The sequence below is a fragment of the Talpa occidentalis genome, unplaced genomic scaffold (genome assembly GCF_014898055.3).
Source record: "Talpa occidentalis isolate TD23 unplaced genomic scaffold, MPIMG_talOcc4v2.1 talOcc4.8, whole genome shotgun sequence".
Lineage (NCBI taxonomy): Eukaryota > Metazoa > Chordata > Mammalia > Eulipotyphla > Talpidae > Talpa > Talpa occidentalis.
This window is the reverse complement of record NW_023605194.1, coordinates 104698299-104721988: the sequence shown is the minus strand read 5'-3', so window position 1 is coordinate 104721988 and position 23690 is coordinate 104698299. Positions and strand designations below refer to the sequence as shown.

The 23690-nt window shown below is 42.1% G+C and overlaps 1 long non-coding RNA gene across 1 annotated transcript in view; it reads left to right on the top strand.

Moving 5' to 3' along the window:
- LOC119234050 (uncharacterized) overlaps positions 1-23690 on the top strand; it is a 123995-nt gene that overhangs the window by 23266 nt on the left and 77039 nt on the right. The window contains exons 2-3 of the long non-coding RNA XR_005122538.2: positions 1012-1215; positions 7328-7389. This is a non-coding gene — a long non-coding RNA (uncharacterized LOC119234050). The remainder of the gene's footprint in view (positions 1-1011; positions 1216-7327; positions 7390-23690) is intronic.

The following is a 23690-nucleotide window of genomic DNA, read 5'->3' as shown; positions in this document are numbered from 1 at the left end:
AGGAATGTAAATTCATTTGCTCAGTTGGCATCAACTATATTCAAGGCATATGTTCGTTTTAAACTAAAACAAGCTAAATAAGTTTTAAGCAAGTAGCCAAGGGCACCTGATAATGGACGTGTCACCTTACACTCGATAGTCACTTACGTCCAGAAAATGGAATCCAGAAATAGACGGAATAATTTTGACTCATCCAGTTGTGTTCTGCCCACATAATGGACTCATCAGAAAGTCTTGATTTTTTTCCAAATTATGATTTCATTTCCACTGTTGTGACCTTAGATGAGGCATTTGTCGCTTTCTGCTTGTATTATTGCTGTAATTGGTCTCAGAGCTCGAGCCTCTGCACTTCATTTTATTCCAAAGACATGACAAAATGAGTCTTATAAAACAAAACAGCAAAACCCTCAGATTGTATCATTTCATCCTTTGCGCCGAAGTTTTAATGACTTTTTTATTATTTCACTAAGTATGTGCTCTGCCAAGTTTAAACTTCTCTATCACATTGCAGCTCCTTGCTTCCATTAATCCAATCATTTATTCACCCAAGTCATACCCAGGGTGTGGGCTCTATGCCAAGCACTGCGCCAGGCCCGAGAAGTATGCAGGGAGCCGGTTCCCTGCCTGCATGGGGTGGTTTGTGTCCAGCAGAAGCCTCAGAGGCGTCTAGAATATATGCGATGATGAGGGAGGGAAGCTTAGGGTGTGGTGGGGGCAGCTGAGGGGCTCCATGTACCCCATCACTTGAGGAAATTCTTCTGAATGTGTGTCCCAAGTAGTGAAGGAGAGGAATAACTTTGTTCCGGGACAGACTCGAGGGAAGAAAGAGCCTGTTTACCTGCAAATACAGGTGACAAATATGAGTTGAAGGTGTGGGTGGGATGGGACTCAGGCTACAGTGGAGAAACTTGCCTTGAAAGAAGGGGTGAGAGGGGGTGCTGTTTTCACAGGGTTGACCATGGGAAGCAGAGCAGTTCTTTTGTGAAAGCTCTTGTTTTTCCTGTCAAGCAGGAGCTGAGGCCCTCAACTTCAGGTGGGGAGTCTAGGAGAATGAAGAAGATTTGCGAGAGCCGGGAGAAGAGCGCTGAATGGTGCAGTCAGCGAGAGGAGAACGTGGGATCTGCTCTGCTGTGTGAGGGGCCAGGGCTCTGAAATCAGACTCTCCTGGATTCAAGTCACCGGCAGTCCCTACTCTGAAGCTGTGACTTCGAGAAGGTGTGTGTAATATCTATTCTCAGCATCCTGCTGCAGCACAAATAACTGTAGCATGCTGGGTTGGTATGGAGTTGCTGGGAGGATTAAATGGTTAACATATGTAAAGCACTTAGTGTGGTGTCTGGTCAGTAGTAAGCCCTTCATATTTTCCATCATTGTTAACTGTTTTTTTAAAATTTATTTATTTATGTGTACAAGAGCTGGTGTGTAAGCCAGAGGTGTGGGTTGGGGCAGGGGACGAGAGGATTCACCAGAGAGAATGTGGGGAGCAGAACAGGCAGATCTACTGAAATACACTGCTGAGGGGAGCAGGGTGTGAGACAGAGCAGTGTGCTGCGCCATGTGGGTCAGCTCCCTGGCCACCTGGGATCAAACTTGTGCTGCAGTGGCTGGCGATAGCTTGATAGTGATGTTTTTAACCCCTGCACCACCAGGGAGGCCTCCATCATTGTTATTGTTGTTGTTATAATGGTAATTCGCCAGTGTGGTTCTGCCCAGTCCTTAACTGCAGAGATATGATATGGAGAGTGTGGAAAGTTGGGTGTACACAGAGCTGGGTTTTTCCAGGAAGGTGTGTTGTAAGATCATTTGGCACATGACTTGATGATACTGGCAAGAGAATAACAGATCGTCGAATGGAAGCTGGAGGGAGGAGGTGATTGTCAAAGGGACCGTATAGGGAGGTTTGTGTGGAGTAACTCAGGAATCTAGGGCAACAGATTTTGAGATTTTTACATTTTAAGTAAGAATCTCATGCGTCTGCACACATACCACAATCACCCTTTAGGGGCTCAAAATTGCCTGCTTAAAAATCACCCACTTTCCTAGAGACTGCATGGGGGAAGGAGTTTGCATTCAGATACACCAGGTATCATCGTAATTCTGATTCTGTCCACTGTTCAATCTTGGAGGCAAGAAAAAAATTCACTAACCAGAACTCTTCTCCTGTGGCTGTTGGCATGTGCAAATTTCTGTAAAAGGCTCTCGTAGTTTCCTTAGTGAAGCTTTTGTCTATGTCCTTCACCTGTAAGAGCAGCGTATGCATAGCTCAGACTGTGATTGTTTGGCATAAAATGGCTTTATGCCATTCTGGCCTAGAAGTTCTGTAGGAAACCCCTACTTTTGGCTGGAGGGGCACCCCCATTCGTTCTAAGGATACTTTGGGCTGCCTCCAAGATGCTTGCATCAAGGCAACAAATTTTTCCTTTGTCATTTTATAAACATCAATTTATTCTTTTAAAAATATTTTCTTTAAACTGAGATATCACTTGCAAACAGCAAATATCTTCATGCAGGTAGGTCCATAGTCCCCATAGCAAATTCCTATGCAGTGTCCTCCTGAGTTAATAGAAATTTTATTGCCTGCTTTCCCCGTTGTTTTAAAAAATAATACATGCTCATCATAGAAAATGTACAAATGTTTCATAGAGGTCTTTGTCACGTCCAAGTCTAAGTGGGTTGTTCTGAAATTTTATTTTATTATTTTAAAGATTTATTTATTTATGCATACAAGAGCTGGGATACTGGCCAGAGGTGTGCGGGGGTGAGAGGATTCACCAGAGACAGAGTAGGGAACAGAACAGGCAGATTGACTGAAATACACTGCTGAGGGGAGCAGTGGGGGAGACAGGAGAGGTCTGCCTCACCATGTGGGTTGCTCCCTGGCCGGGGATTGAACTCATGCTACAGTGGTGGATTGCTTCATAGGTTGCATCTTAACCCCTTGTGCCACCAGGGAGGCCTTGTTCTGAAATTTTAAATTGAGGCCTCTGTGTGTAAATCCCTGCTCATTTAATCAGTAGATGCTAGACCGTTATTTAAAGTCAGGCCACCAGACCACAGGTTAAAGCTCTACTTGGGTTGAATTATGCATTGTAAGCTGTTTTTCAGGGGAGCATCAAAGGGCTGCTGGGAGCTAAGAGACAAGGAACCCAAGGAAGCAGAGAGGCCCCCAAAGTTGATTGGGCTGCTCCAGAGAGCTCTCCCTGAGAGCGGCACCCTTCCCTGCAATAACTGGTGGGTGAAAGTAATGAAGCGCTCAAATCTGGGATTCCAGACAACCACAAAAATAGCAACCTAGAGGTAAAGTGGCACTACTAACAGCATCTCTATAATTATAGCCTGTTTTATTAGTTGCAAAGGATAATTACGTTCAGAAAGTACCCAATGCAGATGGGCGCTGCAGAGATACTGTCTACGCTGTTCTGGAAAACACCGTGGTGGGAGGATGCAGCAATGCTAAGTGATTTCATAGCACTTATTGCTGAGTAAGCGCCGTCTGGGCTGTAGAAAACAATACAGGAGTTACCAGCTGGCATGTCGAATCCTCCCCGACCCTCCAATCTTCATTTCTCAACTCTCTGCCCTTAAATGTCTTGAAGACAGAGAGTGAGCGCCTTCGGAGAACAACAAGCAAACAGTTCTGTTCTCGGGACTGGATGCTCAGGCAGTGGGTTTCATATTGCAGACCAGCGGTGATGCTTGCGCCCTGGGCAGAGTGAGGACCACAATGTGCCCTGACCACTCAGGGCAGCCCACTGCACTCAGCAGGGGCACTGAACTCCATGCCTTCCCAAGCTTGTGACAGGGACACACACTGAGAATATAATTGTTCTCAGCACTGGCCTCCAAGAGTAAAGAGACAGATAGAGATCAAATTTCATATCTTTGAATATTATAATTTCCTTGCACTATTACGATCTGGCTGAGTTGTCTTTATTTCTAAGGTAGATATCAAATAGAAAATAGGATGTAGTGCTTTTGTAGTGGAGTTGCTTAGAAAAATGTTATTATTGTGATGGAATTGTCCAGAAACTTAAAATACTCATATTTCTCAAAAGAAAATTGTTAATAAGGCCTCCCTAGTGGTGCAGGTGGTTGAGCGCTGCTCTGTGAGGCTGTCTGTAGCCTCTGCAGTGTGGGTTCAATGCCGGCCAGCTGGCGAGAATCCCACATGGTGAAGCAGACCTCTCCTGTCTTGCCCGCTGCTCCCCTCAGCAGTGTATTTCAGTCGGTCTGCCTGTTTTAATTCCCACTCTGTCTCCGGTGATTCCTCTCACCTTCCCGCGCATCTAGCCTGTACCCCAGTTCTTGTATAAAAATAAATAAATCTTTTTTGAATGCTGAGTAATATTCCATTATGTATATGTACCACATCTTCTTGATCCAGTCATCTATTTTTGGGCATTTGGGTTGTTTCCAAAGCTTAGCTATTGTAAACAGTGCTGCTGTAAACATAGGGGTACAGGTGCTCTTTGGAATGGATGTTTCTGTGTCCTTTGGGTAAATACCTAGGAGTGGAATCGCTGGATCATATGGAAGCTCTATGTTTAGTAGGTCAAGAAATCTCCACACAGCTCTCCACAGTGGTTGGGCCAGTTTGCACTCCCACCAGCAGTGCAGGAGAGTTCCTTTTTCTCCACACCCTCGCCAACATTTGTTGTTGCTAGTTTTTTTAATATGTGCCATTCTCACTGGTGTAAGATGGTATCTCATGGTAGTTTTGATTTGCATTTCCCTGATTACAAGTGATGTTGAACATTTTTTCATATGCCTGTTGGCCATTTGCATTTCCTCTTCAGAGAAGTTTCTTTTTAGCTCTTCTGCCCATTTTTTACTGGATTATTTTCTTTGTTGTTGTTGAGTCTCATCAGCTCTTTGCAGATTTTTGTGATCAGTCCTTTATCATTAGTGTTGGGTGCAAAAATGTTCTCCCAGTCGGTGGGGTTTCTCTTTGTTTTTGTTATTGTCTCTTGCTGTGCAGAAGCTCTTTAATTTGATGTAGTCCCAGCTGTTTATCTTTGCCTTCACTATCACTGCTTTGGGTGATGTGTCTGTAAAGATGTCTTTGATGTGCACATCACGTAATGTTTCGCCTATATTTCCTTCTATGTATTTTATGGTTTCAGGTATTAATTCAAAAAAGATAAACACATGCAATTTGCAGCAACATGGATGGCGCTGGAAGGGATCATGCTCAGCGAAATAAGCCAGAAAGAAAAAGAAAAATACTGGATGGTCTCACTCATAGCAGGAATCTAGAAAACTTAAATAAGGGACTAGGAAAAAGAATAACTATAAGAAAGAAAATATCAAAATCAACAAACAACTGGGCCTCCCCGGTGGTGCAGCGGTTGAGCGCTGAGTTGCGAAGATGCCCGCAGCCTCTGCAGCGCCAGTTCGATCCCCAGCTGCTCCCCGGCCACAGGAGGAGGGTCCCACATGGCGTGCAGACCTCTCCTGCCGTCCGTTCTTCCCCTCAGCAGTGTGCTTCGGTTCTTCTGCCTGCTCTGCTCCCCGCTCTGGCTCTGGTGAATTCTCTCACCCTCCTGTGCTTCTGACTGTACCCAGTGCTTGTATAAATAAATAAATAAAAATAAATCTTTAAAAAAAAATCAACAAACAACTATGAACCAGAGACACTCTATGGGGGGTGGGGGGCGGGGAAAGGAGGGATTCGGGTCAAAATAAGGGGGTTGTAAGTGTATGGGGAATATAAAAATAAAATTTAAATTAAAAAAGAAAATTACATTATAGAAAAAAATAAAATCCATTAGCTTCCATTGCTTCATTTGTAAAATGGAATAAAAATTAAAAGAAAATAAAATATAAGGTTGCTGTAAAGAACCAAAATAAATAAATAAATAAATAAATCTTTAAAAAAACAAAAAACAGAAAATTTTTAATAACATTCAAGTTTTTTTATATAAAATAGCCACCTTCACTATCACAGTTTCTTCTTTCATTTGTTATATGGATCATCACTTTTAAAAGCTGTTGTTAATTTAAGGAATGATTCTTTTTGTGTGTAGAATTGGGGTGTAGGCCAGAGGTGTGGACATGAGAGGATTCACCAGAGACAGAGTGGGGAGCAGAATAGGTGGATCCGCTGAAATATGCTGCTGAGGGGAGGAGCAGGAGAGACAGGAGAGGTCTGCTGCACCATGTGGGTAGCTCCCTGCCTGGTGATCGAACTCAGGCTGTAGTGGATAGTGCTCAGACCACCCCTAGGCCACCAGGGAGGCCCTAAGGAATAATTTTCTACTCTCAGAGTCAAGGAGGCAGCTGTTTGAGATATTCAAGAGTATGTGTTTGAGTATCAGGTATATACCTGATAACTACTGCCTAGAAGTTCCGTAAAGAGAGGGGTGTGAGAGTAGAGGGTCGGGGTATCCAACAGCATCACACAAAGAGTGGATCACTCCAGAATGGTCACCTGGGTAGGCCTGGTCTGTGAAGTGACGCTTTTTTTTTTTTAGGGGAAATAGGGCACCTCCAATCTGGAAACCTTTTGGGATGGATACAAAGCAGAACTGACAGTCACCAGTGTGAGTGGAGTGATGTGGGGGGATCTCAGCACCCCAGAGAGTCTGGTCCTTTCACAGAGCAGCTGCTTCAGGCTCCTGCCATAGTTGTCATGGTGAATGGAGGTCCAAGGGAAGCCAACATTCTAGATTTTTCTGTGACATCTCCCAACTAAAAAATGTTGACAAGTATTAAACAAACAAACCAAATTGCATATAAGTCAAACAAGATATGCCTGCTGCCTAGCCCTGTGCCTGGGCACCAGATTGCAACCTCTGACTTAGAAGCCCTCTCTCAGGGGTTAAGTTTATTCTGGTATTTGCATGTGTCAAATCTGTCTTCCCTGCATAACTATGGAGAAGAAACATTAATATGGAAAATAACATGGATAGTTGGAGAAAAGAAGCACAATAATGCATTTAATCCTCCTAAATCTGGTTACATGCTGTGACCTCTCCAGGACTTTAATTTTAGTAAGTTGATTCCCTTATGTCCATGCCTATTAACTGAATTTTCTTTGTTCACTTGAAAGTTCTCTGAAAAGTTTGATTGCTCCAGGAACCACAAAAGACTTAATTAGCTAGCTAATCCCTAAAAATAAAATAGAAAACAGTCTCCACCCCCACCCTAATACACATACACTTACTTTGGCCCTTAGACTACAGGGCAAGCCTGAAGGAAATTATAGATCCCGACAGGCGAGATGTCTGTATATCTTGTCAAATGAAACAGAGAACTTTTCCAGTTGATGCTCTGCTTGGCTTTGACTATTTATCATTTTTTTTTTTTTTTTTTTTTTTGTGGCAAGGTCATGACTGATGATAGGAGAAAGCCAGAGATGATACACATAACCCTTGCATCAGGGAGGAGGTAAGTGAAGATGCTTCAATTCAGAAATTTGGTGAATGAAGTCATTTGATGTGCTAGAATAGTGGATCCAAACCTGAGCATGCAGCAAGATGAAGGACTCATTAAAACACAGGTTGCTGGCCTCCATCCCCAGAGTTTCTGATTAACAGGTGTTTTTTTTGGGGGGGGGTGGCGGGCAACAATTTGCATTGGTAATAAGTTCCCGTGTGAAACCAACAGTTCTGGCTCAGACCTCATCCTTTGAGAATCACTGGATCATCTCCAGGCTCTGGCACTATCACATCTGAACCATGCTGCATTTACTTCTACTTAAGTTCATCGTTTCTTTGGTCTGTAAGTTGCGAAGGCTGGTGAATGCTTTTGGATCACTGTATGGAAAATCTGGGATTCACTGTGGAAGAGCAGCGTGTGCTGGTCCAAGCAAGAAGGGTTCTTTATCATATGTGGCGACGTTGTCTAGTCTCTTTTTGGATTCTCGAGCTCCCTCTGAATGGTCTGGTGATGTGTTTACTTGGTGACACCAATATCTTGGAGATGGCACTATTCACCATCAGCTCCCAGCCCACCCTTTTGTGCTGGGCTTAGCAATGTAGGCGCTAGAGCCCTACAGGCTGCCTTTCTGCTGTGACAGGGACATTCTAACTAGCTCTCCAGGTGACTGTGATGGGTTGGACTGTGGAGCTTTCTGGGAGTGTTAGAGCGCAGAGACCCCTCTAGAAATGGCCACCATGTGCTTTAGGACAGTGAGTTCATTTATATATTCTGTGAGTGAGGGACACCCTATGCTGACATTCCACAGGCTGGGGAGCAATGCCAAGTACTGGCCACACAGTAGTGTAAGAGACAAATGTCAGCAACTCTCTCCTCGGAGGCCTCTTAAGGTGCATCTTCTGGGGTAACTGAAAAAAAAAAAAAGACTTTTGTATCTATTTTAAAGGCCTATAGCTATCCTCTTTCCTTGCTTATTTGCTTATATTTTAAGTCTGGCCGTAATAAATATGCCTTTATTGACTCCATACTTCAACAATGTTTTTTTTTTTTTTCTTCCTTTTTAGCCTAGAGTTAGTTCTTTTGGCATTTAATTGTTGGAACTTTTTTTTTCTATTTTAGTAAAAATATTTTAAATTAAATTCAAGAGCTACCTTAAATACTGTTCCCAACAGGGGCTCACAATTTAGAGAAGAAAAGACTGGTAAGAAGTCAGTCATTAATTTACAGTGCAGCTGTTCTAAAGGCACCTCTGGGGGGTCTGGGCAGTGAGGAGTTGGTTTAGGAAGCAACCCCTTCTCTCTGTTTCTAAGGGGCATGACCTGAATTAAGAAGTCCCTTGGTTGATGGGGTTATATTGCTTTGTATAAGAGCTGTAGACTCAGGCCACAGGGTCCCTGTCATTCCAGATTGCACCTCGGGTCTTGAATTTAGTTTCTATGGGTTTCTCTTTATTCGGTGCCAGACTTGTTGCTGCGTCTGTGTGTGGAGGTGAGGGGAAGGTATCAGAGTTGTTCCAGGGAGATAAAGTTGAATCCTGATTATACATATATGTCTTCTATTATCTCTTGGTTTCTATTTGGCTCCTCCTTTGCAATGCTCTATACATTTGAGAATGTCTTAATCACCATATATAATAAAATTAAGGTAATAATGATTCTTCTTGATAATATGGCATTTTTCTTTGAATGTTGTATTTAGCAAATGCTAGTTTCCAAGTTTCTCATAAGGAACAGATTTTCCAAGCGATCCCAAAGGAATGGGCTGCATATTTCATGTGCAGATAAGGAAGAGCCGGAGTAGATTAGTATCTAAGGAATATGTATATCCTGAAATAAAGAAGATTCATTCGCATATTCAAACAAAATTTTAAGTTATTAGATCCTACTTCAAAATATACTTTTGGAGATTTTTTTTTTGCCATCACATGGTTGATATTCAAATTAATTAAGGTGAAAAGGAAGTTAATGTTTGATTTATTCACCCATAAAAAAAGAACTTCAGCAGCGTATATCTTTCATGCTACAGTCATCCTTTATGAAGATGATGCCAACAAAAGCCTCCTAATTGTGTCCAAATTTTAGATCCTTAAATCATGGCATTTTACAAAGGAAGAACCCCAAGTCCTTATCATGTTTTATTTTGACTATTGTAGTCATAGATATGCATAGATGTGCATGTTTACATATGTATACACACATGTGCCTATAGACCTACACAGAAATCACGTGTTATGCGTGAACAGCTTGATGAGTTTTCACTAGCTGAACTCACCTGTGCAACCAGCACCCAGATAGAGATACAGATATGACACCCCTGTATGCTTCTGAGTAACACCTTTCCCCCAAGGATAATCACTATCCTGCCCTAACTGTAAAGATTAATTCTGTGGATCTACATAAATAGAATCATATATGCACTATTTTGATTGTATTTTACTTCATTGCTTTGATTTGCATGTATACTTTGACACCTGTTGTCTAACAATTGGATACAATAACAAGGAAATATTTTCAAACATCGAAGAGCACTTTTAGTGAGAAGTCTTTGGCACATACTTCCAACCTCTGCTTCTCAAAAGTTCTGAACTCTTTTTGAGTTTCTCTTTGCACTCTTGAGCATCACAACCAGCAAGAGCTGAAAGTTAAGAAAAATAGGATATAAATATCCATTGACCATTTTTATATTGCTTACACAATAACATTTTGGGTATACTGGGTCAAGCAAAATATATTATTAAAATACTTTTATCTGTCTCTTTTTAAAGATTTATTTTATTTATTTATGCATATAAGAACTTGGGTGTAGGCCAGAGGTGCAGGATAGGAGGGTGAGAGCATTCACTAGAGAAAGAGTGGAGAGCAGAGCAGGTAGATTGACTGAAATACACTGCTGAGGGGAGCAGTGAGCGAGACAGGAGAGGTCTGCTGCACCATGTGGGTCAGCTCCCTGGCTAGGATCGAACTCATGCTGCAGTGGCTGCTGATAGCTTCATAATGCTGAGACTTAACCCCTTGTGCCAGCAGGGAGGTCCTTATCTGTCTCTTTGAAGGCATGGCAAGTAGAAAATTTAAAGTCACACATGAGACCTGCATAATCTCTTTGGGTAGCATTGACTGAAAGTGGGCCTCAGAGGGGCTAAGGGCCATCAACAGGAAATTCACATCCTCCTGGGGACTAGTCTTATCAAACAAGGTTCTTCTCTAAACACTCAGGTGAAGGCCAGTGTGTCTCCAGTTTCTAGATTTGGTGGGGCCAGAGACTTGCTCACCACAAAGTTGTTTTATCAATGCATGAATTTAACCAGAGATTTTTTTCATGTGTCCACCATCATCCAGTGGCCCCCCCAGCCATTCCACCTCCCACTTCACCTCTGACAACCACAGCTCTGTTAGAATCTAAGGGTTTATGTTTTGTTTTGATTGTGTCTCAGTGATATGAGTGAAATTGTCTGGTATATGTCTTTCTCTTTCTATCTTAATCTACTAGCATAATCCCCCAAATTCCATCCATGTTGTCATAAATGGCAAGATTCCATCATATCTTATAGCTGAGTATGATTCCATTTGGTATATATACGACATCCTCTTCATCTACTAGAGAAGACTCTTTATCACAGACCAATAATTCCCTGAATGTGGTTGGAGTTCCCAAATATATCTGAGTTCAAGACCATTTACATGTTTACATGATACCTGTACTTCCAAGATGTTATGAGTCTTTTAATTTCATTCCTATGTGAGTGTACAGTGGAGTTTTCCAGAGGTTGTGTGGTGTGTGATAGCACACAGATTGAGTACAGGAGAGATGTGAAAATTCAGCTGATTTTTATTAAGCCAGACATTAAAAAGATCTGCAAACATGAAAACAATGTCACTTTTCTTACTAATTTTCTTTTGCTTTGGAAAATATGGTTACATTTTTATAAACAACATTATTTATGTTAACATCTAGTGGTTTGTTATAGTAATTTTAAAAAGTTAGTAAATATTTAAAATTTTTGTTTTCCCTTTGAATTCAATCAATGGATGTAGTTGTAGAAATCAAAGCTTTTTGAGGTCTTCAATTATTTTTCAGAGTTTAGAGGATATCTAAGACCAAAAGACTTCCTAAAGAGCTAGTATTTGACTTGGGTCTTCAGGAAGGATGAGGTGGAGAAAATCAAGATGGAGGTTTGGAATTTCAGGTTGGATGAGGTGCTCATGAACACTGGCGGGGTCAGTACAGGGTAGACCATGGTTGGGTCTGGGTGTAGGCTCTAGGCTTTGGGGTCCCAGCCAGCCTTCTCTCATTCTTTAAAGTCTCTCTGAGTCTTCTCTCTTAATAAACACATCTTTGAAATAGAAGTCAAGAATCTTGTAATTTTTGTATAAAGTTTATGCATTTAGTTGATCTCTCTGTCTTTGTATCTCTGTCTCTGTCTCTCTCTGTCTCTCTCTCTCTCTCTCACACACACACACACACACACACACAAGACTTGAACTGATGGACACGTGTCTAAATTGTCTTCTGTTACATCCGTTGAAAAGGAGACTTGCAAAGAAAGCCATTCATTCAGGCCTCGGTGACTCAGCGAGGAATGGCTTTCCTGGGCTGGTCTACATGACCAGGCTGCTTTGATCTGGTGACTGTGTTATTTTGAAAAACTTTGATTTTTTTTCCAAATAGAAGAAAAATGTGGTTTACTTTTTAAAGCAGAGATAGTGGTGAAGAGAGTTATTTGTGAGTTATTGCAAAATACCACAAAGAACAGCAGCCCAAGAGGTAAAGGGCGACATGGGCAGCCTGTTGACAACCCTCTGGACAAATTGGAAGAGTGTGTTCCAGCGAGAGCTGGGGCTGACAATGAATAAAACCACATCCTCCACAGAACATTTTAAATTTGGGCGTGGAAGAGATTTCATTTCTAGTACAGGCACTGGGATCTTAGAGCTTGCAACCAGCATGGCTGTGGTGAAATGTTTAGTGCTGGAAGATGTATTATGATTACTTCTGGTTGCTCACCACACAGAGGGCCTAGTGCATTTGAATTTAGTATCATTAGTGTTAGATGATCTTTGCAAAATAGGGGCAATTTTGACTAGACTTACTGTAAGTACATTCTGCGGTCATCCTTTTTCTAATAACAGAAACAGCAGGGCAGTGTATATGACTCTTACCTTTTGAAGAATCTCAACCATGTTGCCCACTGTAAAGGTTTGATTATCTAATTGGGATATTCCATTTTTGCCCCGTGTTGCTGGTATAATTTGTTTGCGGTTTTGAGTGCATAACTCGAGCTGAGGTGTTGATTCATCTGTGGGTCTGTTCTTAAATAGCAGGGTAGCCCAAGGCCCTGGCTGCAGTCCAGCCCACTGTCCTTCCCTAGAGATGTGTTTTCACCCATCATCCTGCATGATTTTTCACTTAGATCCCATTTTGGATTTCCTCAATATGTTTAGAAGAAAGTGACTACATTTCAAAAAGAAGTAGGAAGAGTTAGTTAGCGCCGGTGTGTTTGACAACCTTTCTCAAATTCTCAGCTTATGTTTTGAGCATTAATTCCACTCTAGTAACTGGCTGATGGTAAGCGTTATCTTCCTTTTAGTGCCGGGGACCAGATGCCTGGAGACATGAGGTCACCCTTGCAGTCAGGCCCGGCCAGTTAGCCTGTGGCGGGGTCAGGCCTCTTGACCTTTTGGTCTTGTTCCCTTAGTCACTAACCATGTCCAGGGTCCCTTTCTGTTCTTTCTCCACAAGCACTAACCAGGTAACAAAGAGAAAATTTGACCTTGAAAAATTTCCAAAAAATCAGAACTTTGTACTTTTTAGCACATCTTATTCTAACGGGGGGGGGGGGAAAACCTCTTCAATAGCATCTGGACATGAAAATGAACCACGTAATTAGAACAAGGTTTCTTAAAAGTAGGAAAGTATTTCTTATTTACTTTAGGTGTCTGTAATTTCAAACTTGGGAGTTTTATATAAAATGTTTGAAAAAGAAATAGCCAGGATAATAAATGTGCTAAAAGTTGAGAGCAGTCATCTAACTTATTAGTCCCTCTGTTGAAAAGGAAAATGAAGAAAGCTCCGAGATTTGAATATGTGAGACAAGGAGTCATGAGAGAGGGCCTCCCCGGTGGCGCAGCGGTTGAGCGCTGGGTTGCGAAGCTGCCCTCAGCCTCTGCAGTGCTGGTTCGATCCTCGGCTGCTCCCCGGCCACCTGAGGAGGGTCCCGCATGGCACGCAGACCTCTCCTGCCGCCCGCTGCTCCCCTCAGCAGTGTACTTCGGTCCTTCTGCCTGCTCTGCTCCCCGCTCTGGCTCTGGTGAATTCTCTCACTCTCCCGCGCTTCTGACTGTACCCAGTGCATGTATAAACAAAACAAAACAAACAAACAAATAAATAAATAAACATGCCTCTATAAAAAAAATAAAGTGGTTCTGCCACATTTATAAAAAAAAAAAAAAAAAAAAGGAGTCATGAGAGAAAGAGAAAAGAGAGAGGAGGTAGAAACTCAGTTTTGTGCATGTTTTCTTGACCCCTCTTCCACCTGCCAACCAGGATTAGTTGGTAAATCTTGGAGGAGACTTTGGCTTGGGTCACCTCGGCAGTGCATGCCTTCTGATTATCCATAGTGAGTCTTCTGTCCCTGGAGATTTCTTGTGAAATCAGAGTCTCCCTGACTTCTGGGGCCTCCTCTTGTGTTTCCCTGTGTACTCAGGTGACTTGCCTGGCAGCCCATCTGCACCAGAGCACAGCAGTGTTAGCAGACTCAGAAAGAAAGGTGGGCAGGCAAATTACTCCTTCATGGGTTATGAGCAACCAACTTTGTTTCTAATGAAGTTGACCAAGCATGCTTATGTGGTTGGTCAGTTCGTGAAAGAAACCAATTTCTTCTTAAAAATGATTAATATACCTAGATAACAATAGAAAGTCTTCTGCTGGATTGCATTGAAAAGTGATTTACCTTTTCTGAGCCTCAGTTTCCTCAGCTGTGAAAGAGGGATTTGACAAGTCTCTTTCCATTACTAGAATATATGAGTCTGTTATTAATGCAGACTCTGGCTGCAGCAGAGTTCGTGGGTGACCTTGAAAGTTGTCCCAATTTTGAACATTGAGCTGTTGGTGTGGAGTTTGTTTCTAAGAAAAACAGCTTTTGGTTGGGTGAAATGTTCCTTTTTTCTTTTTCTGTTACTTATCTGTCTGTGAACTATACTTCATATTCCTGGTTTCTAGGAAGTGTTGGAGAAATGTTCATTGAATTGTTCATTAAATTAAAATATTTACTGAGATGTTCATTAAAATTCTGTATGACTTTCAGAGCAAAAGCTGAATGAGTATAGCGTTTGGTAACTCTGTGCAGTAGTTATCTACAGAGCTGGTACAGAGCTGGTGTGTGCCTTGATTGCTTTTGGTGAGGGAGAGAGAGAATGAGTTATTTCTCAGTGTTGATTTTTCAGACTGGGAGCTTTAATGGATCATTGCGTTTGGTCCCTTGAAGAATAACATCTGAGCTCTCTCACTAGCAACAAGGACTAGACCTGACCTGTGCTGAGAGATCTGACCTCACCTCCGAGTATCAGCCAATGTGCCATCTTCCTGGGATGCACCATGTTGTCCCTGTATTAGGACCTGGACACTTTCCTCTGCTTCTGGTTGGGATTCTCTGCCCCAAGTTTTTGTGGTTGCCTCTTCTTGTCATTTGAGGCTCTGCTTAGATGTCACCTCCTTACAGAGGGCTTCATGGCCACCTCATTTACACTAGCCCCTACTCCATACCCCCTTCCAATCATTATCTAACCTATCACCTGGTATCATTTCTTCATGGAAATTCATGCTTGAATTCACCCTGTTTCTTCATTAAATTGTTTATTGTCTGCCTTCCCCTTGCAGAATGTTATTTCCTTGAGATCACAAACTTTGGTTAGGTCATAACTGTAGGTCAAAGAATATTTACTCAGTGGAGAAATGAGTTCCTCTGCCAGGACAGTTCAGTTGAACTGCTGTAAGGATGAAAATGATCTATCATTCGCATTAGGTCACATCTACCTAGCAAACACTTGAATGTGTAATTGAGAAACTAAATCAAAAAATTACTGTAACTGAGAAACTAAATTAAAAAATTTTCTTAATTGTAATTAATTTAAATTTTCAGTCATCACTTGTGTCAAGTAGCTACCCTATAAGACAGTGCAGTTCTATTGTGTCTTTGTACTTATCAACCAAATTGATAACACAATCAAGTGTGACTTTTGGAGTATTTTCCTTTATGGTGATTTTACTTTTTATTTCTCAATGAGGCAATGATGTAGAACAACCTTATGCAACAAGTCCCTGAAAAGCCATATTTTGAAATACAGTTTTCAGTATAATCCAGTGGGGGCCGCAGAGAAAATTTTATAAGCTGCCCTGTGCTTTTCTGGACGGGCCTCTTTATTATATGTTTTCCTTATGTAAATAACTGGTTGGTTGTGTGGAGTCACATATGTAATAGCTTCTTAAGAGATAGGATATCAAATGGCTTTGAATGAAAAGAACACTATGGCATAACAGTTTAAAAAAATGCATGTTTTCAGAGGAAGACATTCACTATTATATGGAACTCTTACTCCAAGCTATAATTTACTCAGGGAAGGCCAGGGGAACCAACACCCCCATTCATAGTTTAGTCTGAAACAAAGCCCTTTTGTACAGAAACTGTTTATGTACCCTCAACACTTTCAAGGCATCATTCGGGGAATATTAGCTCACAGGTGATTTACATTTTCTGTTTAGTATCACTTCTTTTCCTCAGTCTGTGAAGGGATGTTGAATGCAGAATTTTTTCCAAGTTTGCAGCTTTCCATTGCTTAAGCCTATAGAAATACTCCATGTATTTGGAAGCGTGCTGGGGGAATAACAGTTTTAAGACGGCTAACTTGTCCATCGTTTATCATCATTATATGGTGTCTGTCAACAGAAAACCTTTTCTCGGAATTCCATACGGAGTTATTCCCCCTAGAAGCATGAAGTCTTGTGACAAGAAAAAGGGCATTGCTGTGGAGAGGAATAAGAAAGGGGTGCAGGGATAAACAGAAGAGTTAGTGAATTCATGGCTGGCGTCATCTCCATTAGCATTGGGACTGTTTGAGAGAACATGACTGTTTCAGAGAACATGACCAGGGCTGGCTTCCATCTGCCATGGTGATTAATGGGAGTATTGATAGGTAATAATAGTTTAATAACATAGCTGGAGTCGAGGAAGCACACCAAGAGTTTATAAGTAGTTCTAAAATCAAGAGGGATTGTGGATATAACCACAAGAGTGAGAGAATTGGGGCACTAGTCTCAATTCTCAATTCCACCACTTAGAAAAGGGCAACCAGGGAGCAATTTTTCTCAAAGTTGAAGGTAGATAAAATAATCCACTAATGGGATGAAGAGAGCTGTCTTAGATCTTGGATGACATGCTGGTGATTTTGATGAATCTGTATCTCAATGACTGAAGTTTGTTAAACCATAACTCTTCTGAAATGTAGTAGTTGAGAAAACATAGCACCATATAGGGAAATAGACATCTCACAGCTATGGCCTGGATGCAACTCTTCCAAATAAGATCCAGATTACATTATATGATATGATCCTACACTCAACTCCGGAGTTATCTACCATTGATGTGAAACTTTAATAGTTAAATTATCTTGCTCTTGGGAGTCCATCAGACTTGTAATAACATATTGCAGCGAAGTTGTCTTTTCTTTTAGATGGTAGCAATGATTGGTGGGCCAGAGCTCTGATATGTCCTCCATACATTCAGAACCTAGACTGTATGGGCTCTTACTCTTAACTGTTGAAGCTTTTCAAGGAGAAATCACTTTTTTTTTTAAAAGATGTATTTATTTATGCATACATGAGCTGGGGTACAGGCCAGAGGTGCGGGGCATGAGAGGATCCACCAGAGACAGTGGGGAACAGAACAGACAGACTGACTGAAATACACTGTTGAGGGGAGCAGCAGGCGAGACAGGAGAGGTCTGCTGCGCCATGTGGGTTTCTTCCTGGCCGGCTGGGGATTGAACCCATGCTGCAGAGGCTACGGATTGCTTCATAGTGCGGTGCTTAACCCCCTGCGCCTCCAGGGAGGCCCTCAAGGAGAAATCACTTTCTATACAGAAAGATTGCAGCTGATTTTATTTACATGTTGATTTTTCTTCCAGCCAAGCAAAAAGTCACCTGACTTAACAAGATGTTGTCCAGTTTTTACTTAGAACATTTCCACCAAATGGGTCTGAATATGAATGGGAAAAAACAATTCAGAAAGTGAGAGTGGACTTAAGTAAGAGGGGAGGATAGAACTTGACCAAATGTCCTTCTGGACTATGCGGCGACCCTTGGCCCTGTGGGCTGTTGGTTACTGTTTAGTCTAGCGTGGTGTCTACAGTGTTTGAACCCCATTGGGAGAGAGGTTGTCCATCATGCACTATGACTAACAAAAGCTCGAAAGTAAGTAAAGGATTGCAATCCTTGCTTTTTTCCTCAGTAGTTTGGATGATATGTCTTTTTCCCACTTCAAATGGATGTGCTGGGACTCAGGAAATTAGGACAAAGTTTGAGATCCACAGATGAGGTAAAGGATTTCATTATATGTTTGTAGAGCTAGTGGGTGCTCTTCATCACCATTGGCTGAGCACAAGCAAGGGGCTATGTGGGCAAAAATGTCAATCAAAATCGGGGGAGATGATGCCGGATGTCTGCCTTGTTGGCTGCCATTTAAATCTGGTCTCAGCTGTGTCTGTTGACACTGTAGAGAGTTGAGTGATGTCAGTGGCAGAGCAAGGTTTTGTGTTTGCTTTTTCTTCCTCTGTGCCCAACAAATTGGAAGAGTTCTGATAAGAATAGGTCAAGGACAAGGACACTTACTGATTCACAGCACACATTTATGCACTTTGGTATAACTAGAAAATGTTTTCAGGGCCTGGATCTGCACTGGTCTCATTTCAGATTTTCCTTTCCCAGGAAGCTTGTCCTGCCCTGGGGAGGCCATGTGCTAGGAAGTCAGCCCCACAGAGAAGCTCTTGCTTTCCTTTCATTTCCCTTGGCAGCTTCTTCTGATCAACCTTTGTTTGTCATCAGAGTGACAGGATGAAGAGGAGACCTTGATAGGGGCTGGGAATCAGAGGCCACTTCATTTCCCTCTGATCTTGACAGAAACAGAACTATCATGGAGTTTGGGACACAGGCCTGTGGGTCACAGAAGAATGCCTTTGCCTGGTTCTCTGAACATGCACTGCTCTCAGAAACATCGAAGGAGATGGCTAGGTTGAAGGACAAGAAATCCACAGTCATTATTCAATTTTTGCACTGAACAAGACATGATTTATAAAGTAAATATTCTAGTGTCAATTTGAGGCTGCTCATATTACTCAAATAAACTGTCACATATGCTTTGCTTCAAGCTGAGTGGACACAGCAGGATTTATCCGGGTTCTTCAAGACAAAAACTGAGAGTGTTATTTTCATGGTAGAAAGTTCAAAGAAACGGATGTGTTTTCACTCTCCTACTTACACTTTTTAGATAATTAAGCTGTGCATGCACACAGTCGGCCTGGGGCAGGGCAGTGGGCATCAGCTGGGCTGGCAGATGCTGTGCTCTGTCCTTGGTTCTCCCTTATCCAAGGGCACGGCTGCCAGGTGCTCTCACTCTGCAAAATGAAAAGGTTGAAAGGGATAACCTGCAACCTCCTTTTCCAAAATACTGTGCTGAGATAACAAAGCCAAGAATGGAGGTTCATTTTCTTAAAATATAAGCGTGCTTATATATTTATAGGTATAAATATAAATACACATAAATCTCTAATAGTTTGGTTTAGAAAGTTTAGTTGCAGATTCCTTATTTGTTAAGTAATTGGAAAAATGTTCTACCTGCTGTTTGTAGAGGCAAAGAAGTCTGGGAGTTTGCTTGTGTTTTATTTGAAATTGTTATGTAATTTCTATAATACTTTACTTATTATTGAAAACTGGGACCAGACCATTCACAAAGCTATTACATGTTTTATAACATTTACAATACCCATGTTATTCTCCAAAGGCATATTTGATCATTCTCCATATTAAATGCTTGTTTGTGTTCATTTTCTCAATTCTTGTTTCTCTGGACAACCTGTTCTTGCTACCGTTATCTTATATTCAGCTCTCTGACTCCTTAGAGGGGTTCATGGCACATCTGCTAATGGCACATATCTTTGATCATCACTAAGGTATGTTGTCTTGCCCTGTGTTTTGACATTGCTTCTGCCCTTTTCTTACCAGCTGGTCACAAACAGGCCCAAGAGAATCTGGATGGATCTGCAGAAATCCAGCTCCACTATTGGAAGCAACGCTTTGAATTAGACTTTCTTCTAATTATGATGGGCCAGTAGTAATAAAGTCATTGTTGACAGGCTAAGAAAATGTGAGAGTTTGCTAGAAATCATGTTGGCATCCCCAATAGCAGCATGTGCAGATGGGTAGAAAGGGGAAGCAAAAGGAGGAAGCTTCTCTTAGTTCCATTGGCTAGTGCCTTTAGATCCATCCTGATTTCTTCTAGTCTCTGGACATAGGATAGTGTTCATGGCTGCTTACTGAGTGAGGATCACGGAGCCCCGTATGTCCTTCCTTATCGGTATGCTAGCTGGTAGGTGTAGGGACGCCAGAAAAAAAGGCTCCAAGTGTGACCTCTGCTTGGCAGCGATGGTCTATTATTGTGCTTTTTACTACTGCAGTTTCTTGATGAAGCTAGTTCCTTTGTTTGTTGAGTGATTATCTGTATATTTCACTGTGAAGCTGTGAATTTCAAAGTTACCTGATCTATATTCTTTCCTGGGCAGGAATTTCTGCAGATTTTTAATCTAGAAGTTTTTAGTTTGAAACTGGTAGAAGGATCTGGGAAAGATGTTTTTGTCATGGGGGAAATTCTAATTAGATTTAAAATCCTGCCCAGAGAAAGAAAAACCCACAGTGGAGACTGGGATCAAGTATTTTTAAAACTGTGAAAGTTTACATGTCTGTGATTAGGAAACACTGTCCTCCCTTTTCTGCATATTGAATTTTAGTTTTAGTCTGGTGACTGTTGAATACTCCCTGAGTCAAATGTCCTCCATTAAAGCAATTTTAGGGGGCCTCCCTGGTGGTGCAAGGGATTAAGCACAGCACTGTGAGGCTATCCACAGCCACTGCAGCATGAGTTCGATCCCTGGCCAGCCAGGGAGTAACCCACATGGCGAAGCAGACCTCTCCTGTCTCGCGTGCTGCTCCCCTCAGCAAAGTAATTCAGTCATTCTGCCTGTTCTGTTCCCCACTCTGTCTCTGGTGAATCCTCTCACCCCCACACCTCTGGCCAGTACCCTAGCTCTTGTATGTACACATACATAAATCTTTAGGAAAAAAAAAAGCAATTTTAACTAAGGTGGAGAACTGAGGTAATTGTTTAGTTAATTGTTTAACAGAAATTTCATTTTTTGAGACTTAGAATTTTACCCTCCTGAGGCCCTGTGACCTCATGTGCAGGGTGTGCATTGACTGAGCGTGGAAGTTAATACGGCATGAACAGTTTGCTAAGAATTTTCCAAGCCCCACATTTTATTCATCTTTGTTGTTGATTATAAACTCCAGTTGCTGTTATGCAAAATAGAGACACTCTATGGCTCGCATCTCAGCTTCCCGAGTGGAAGTCCTCTGTCAAATTTTAATGAGAGGGAAGTTTTAATGTTTTGTCTTTGCATTCTCTGTGGAAAAAAAACAAAACCCCAAACCCCAGGCTTGGCCTGGTCTCCACTGCCCTCAGTGAGAATTGCTGAGTCCGGTGGCAGCTTTTCTCTGTTGAAAGCCTCGTGTAAGCTCAGCTGGAGTGAGCTGGGCTTTACCCATGGAAGGATGCTGGGTTCCATTAAGAATTCATTTAAACCTTTTCACTTGAACCTGAATTTTAACCTTAAATCCTCCGTGGATTTAAATTTGGATTGTGAAAGAAGTCGATGAGGATGGAAATTAATGTGAAGGAACAGTGGAAAAGACACCCCATAGATCACTTACTGTTCACGCATCGAGATTTTACTGAGGTCATCAGCTCTCGAAGAATATAGGAATGAATGATGATCCTGATAAAATATGTTGCAAGTGATGAAATTAGTGCAGACTTTGGACAACTCTGGGAACAATAAAAACACACCTAGTTTTATGACTCTGAGACCAATTGCCTGCATCACCAGAAGCCAGGTGTAGTGCCAGAAGGGCACAGCGCAGGTTTGCCATGATCCCATGCAGACCGGGTAAAAGAGAGTCCTGGAGCCCTCAGTGGCTTTCTCAGGCTTTTATTGAGCTTTTAATTGTAGTGCAGCAACCAGGTACATGGCAGGCAGGGGCGCCGGGGGGTGGCAAGGAGGCCAGAAGGCCTCCAAGCCCCTGGTAAGTCTTTACTCTGGGCTTCTCTGGAGTTCCATCTCCCCTTCTCTCTCCTGCTCTTTCTCTCCTGCCTTTGCTTCTCTTGGCGAATATCTCAATACTGCTGCCATGGCCCACAGAAGTAAGCAACGTAACTTAGAACAATGTAACAAAATGCAGGTGCCCCATCAGGCAGGGCAATCCTAATGGCAGGAGGGCAGAAAAGCCTGAAAATCATTTACCCTACACCAGGCTTAGTTGGAATAACCAAACTAATTAGATAAGAAATAATGAATGAAAGGAAATATACAGGTATAAGTTAGGTGAAGAAAAGCTATGTATAAAACCTGTAAGTTATATTTGTATTAAGGTCTTGTTTTAAGGTATGTGAGAAAGGAAATTGCAAATTAAGTCTGGCGCTACATATAGCAAAGGCCAGAGTTTTCAAACTGTACAGTATTGTTGGGCATAAAGCATCCTTTTTCCTCTCCCCTCACCTCCAGACACAAAACTGATATTGTTTATTTCCTTGGAGCTGGATGAAAGTAAAAGGTAAGTCATGAACTTGACCTTGGTTGACAGCTAGTTATTAATGCATAGTTTACTTCTCTGGTAGAACACTCACATCTTTAGAACATCATCTTACAGTAAAGTTGGGTCTTTCCTTTGGTGTTCACGTCTATGAATGTTAACACATTTCTAGATCTGTGTCACCACCAGCTCCTGGTACTGTTTCATCATCCCTAAAACCTCCTCTGCCCTCCCTTTATAGACATACCCTTCTTTCATCTGGTAGAATAATTTGAAAGTTTTGGGGCAGAATTGTGTGTGTTGTGGAGACATTACTTTGGACTAGTCAGCCCCTATAACCGATGCTGCTTCCTGAGTGTGCAATAAATTGACAGATTTCTCTGAAGCTAATTGGGATTGGGTTGAACGTGACCATCTGACCCAAAGGGAGTGTGCATAGAAAATTTGCTGGAGGAGCGCTGTGAAGACAGACTGAGCTGCTTGGTGGCGGTAATAGCCCAGGCAGGAGCCTGTCATCAGGGACCAGAGGGACTTGTGTCCAGGGGAACTGAGTGGGAACAGGACATTCCAGGCTGAGCAAGGGCATGAGTGAGCACAGAAGTGGGGAAGTGCAAGCATTGGTGACTGACTAGTCCAAAGTAATGTCTCCACAACACAAAGATCTGCAGCAACCCAGTCATTCATTCTAAAAGCAAATTTCATATGCATGTTCTTATGCAAGATGTGGGTTCTGAAGCCCAGTTTGGGGGTCAGGCTAACCTTTGTAATCTGCAGCAGTCACCTCAGATAGAGCTAGCCTGGCTAGGCCTGTCAGCCCCCATCTTTTCTATTCTTTTCTGAGAACTTCCCACTGTCACTGGCTTCTTTTTTGTATATGGATCCGTTTATCCTTTTCTTATATTTTGTGTTCTTTTCCTCCATTTCTTGCTCATCTGCCTCAACTGGCCTTCTGTATGAATAGCCGTTTGTTCTGCCCACTGGACCCATTACTTTTGCTGATCCTTATTCTTGCCTATGTCTGGCCTCTGATGGGCTTCCCTGGGGTTCACGCATGGTCCACCTCTGGCACTACCTGACCAGAGCGTGTTCCTACTGTGGACTCTGCTCTCATTTATCCAGACCACTGACTCGCCTTTGGCCCGTGGCTTCAAGTTCCCTCTTGACCATTATTTGCACTTTTCATTTCGGTAATAGCAAATTGTGCTATTGCCCTTCCCTGCACACCCCTACAAAAAAAAAAAAAAAAAAAAAAAAAAGCCTGTGACACCAGATGCTCTCTGATTATTTGACTCAGATGTTATGAAGCATTGGTTCTGGGGCACACTGGCTCAGAGAATCGTTTTTTATTCTAGTTTGGTTCTAGATTAACAATTAGAAAACTAGATTTGGTGCTGTTTTAGAGA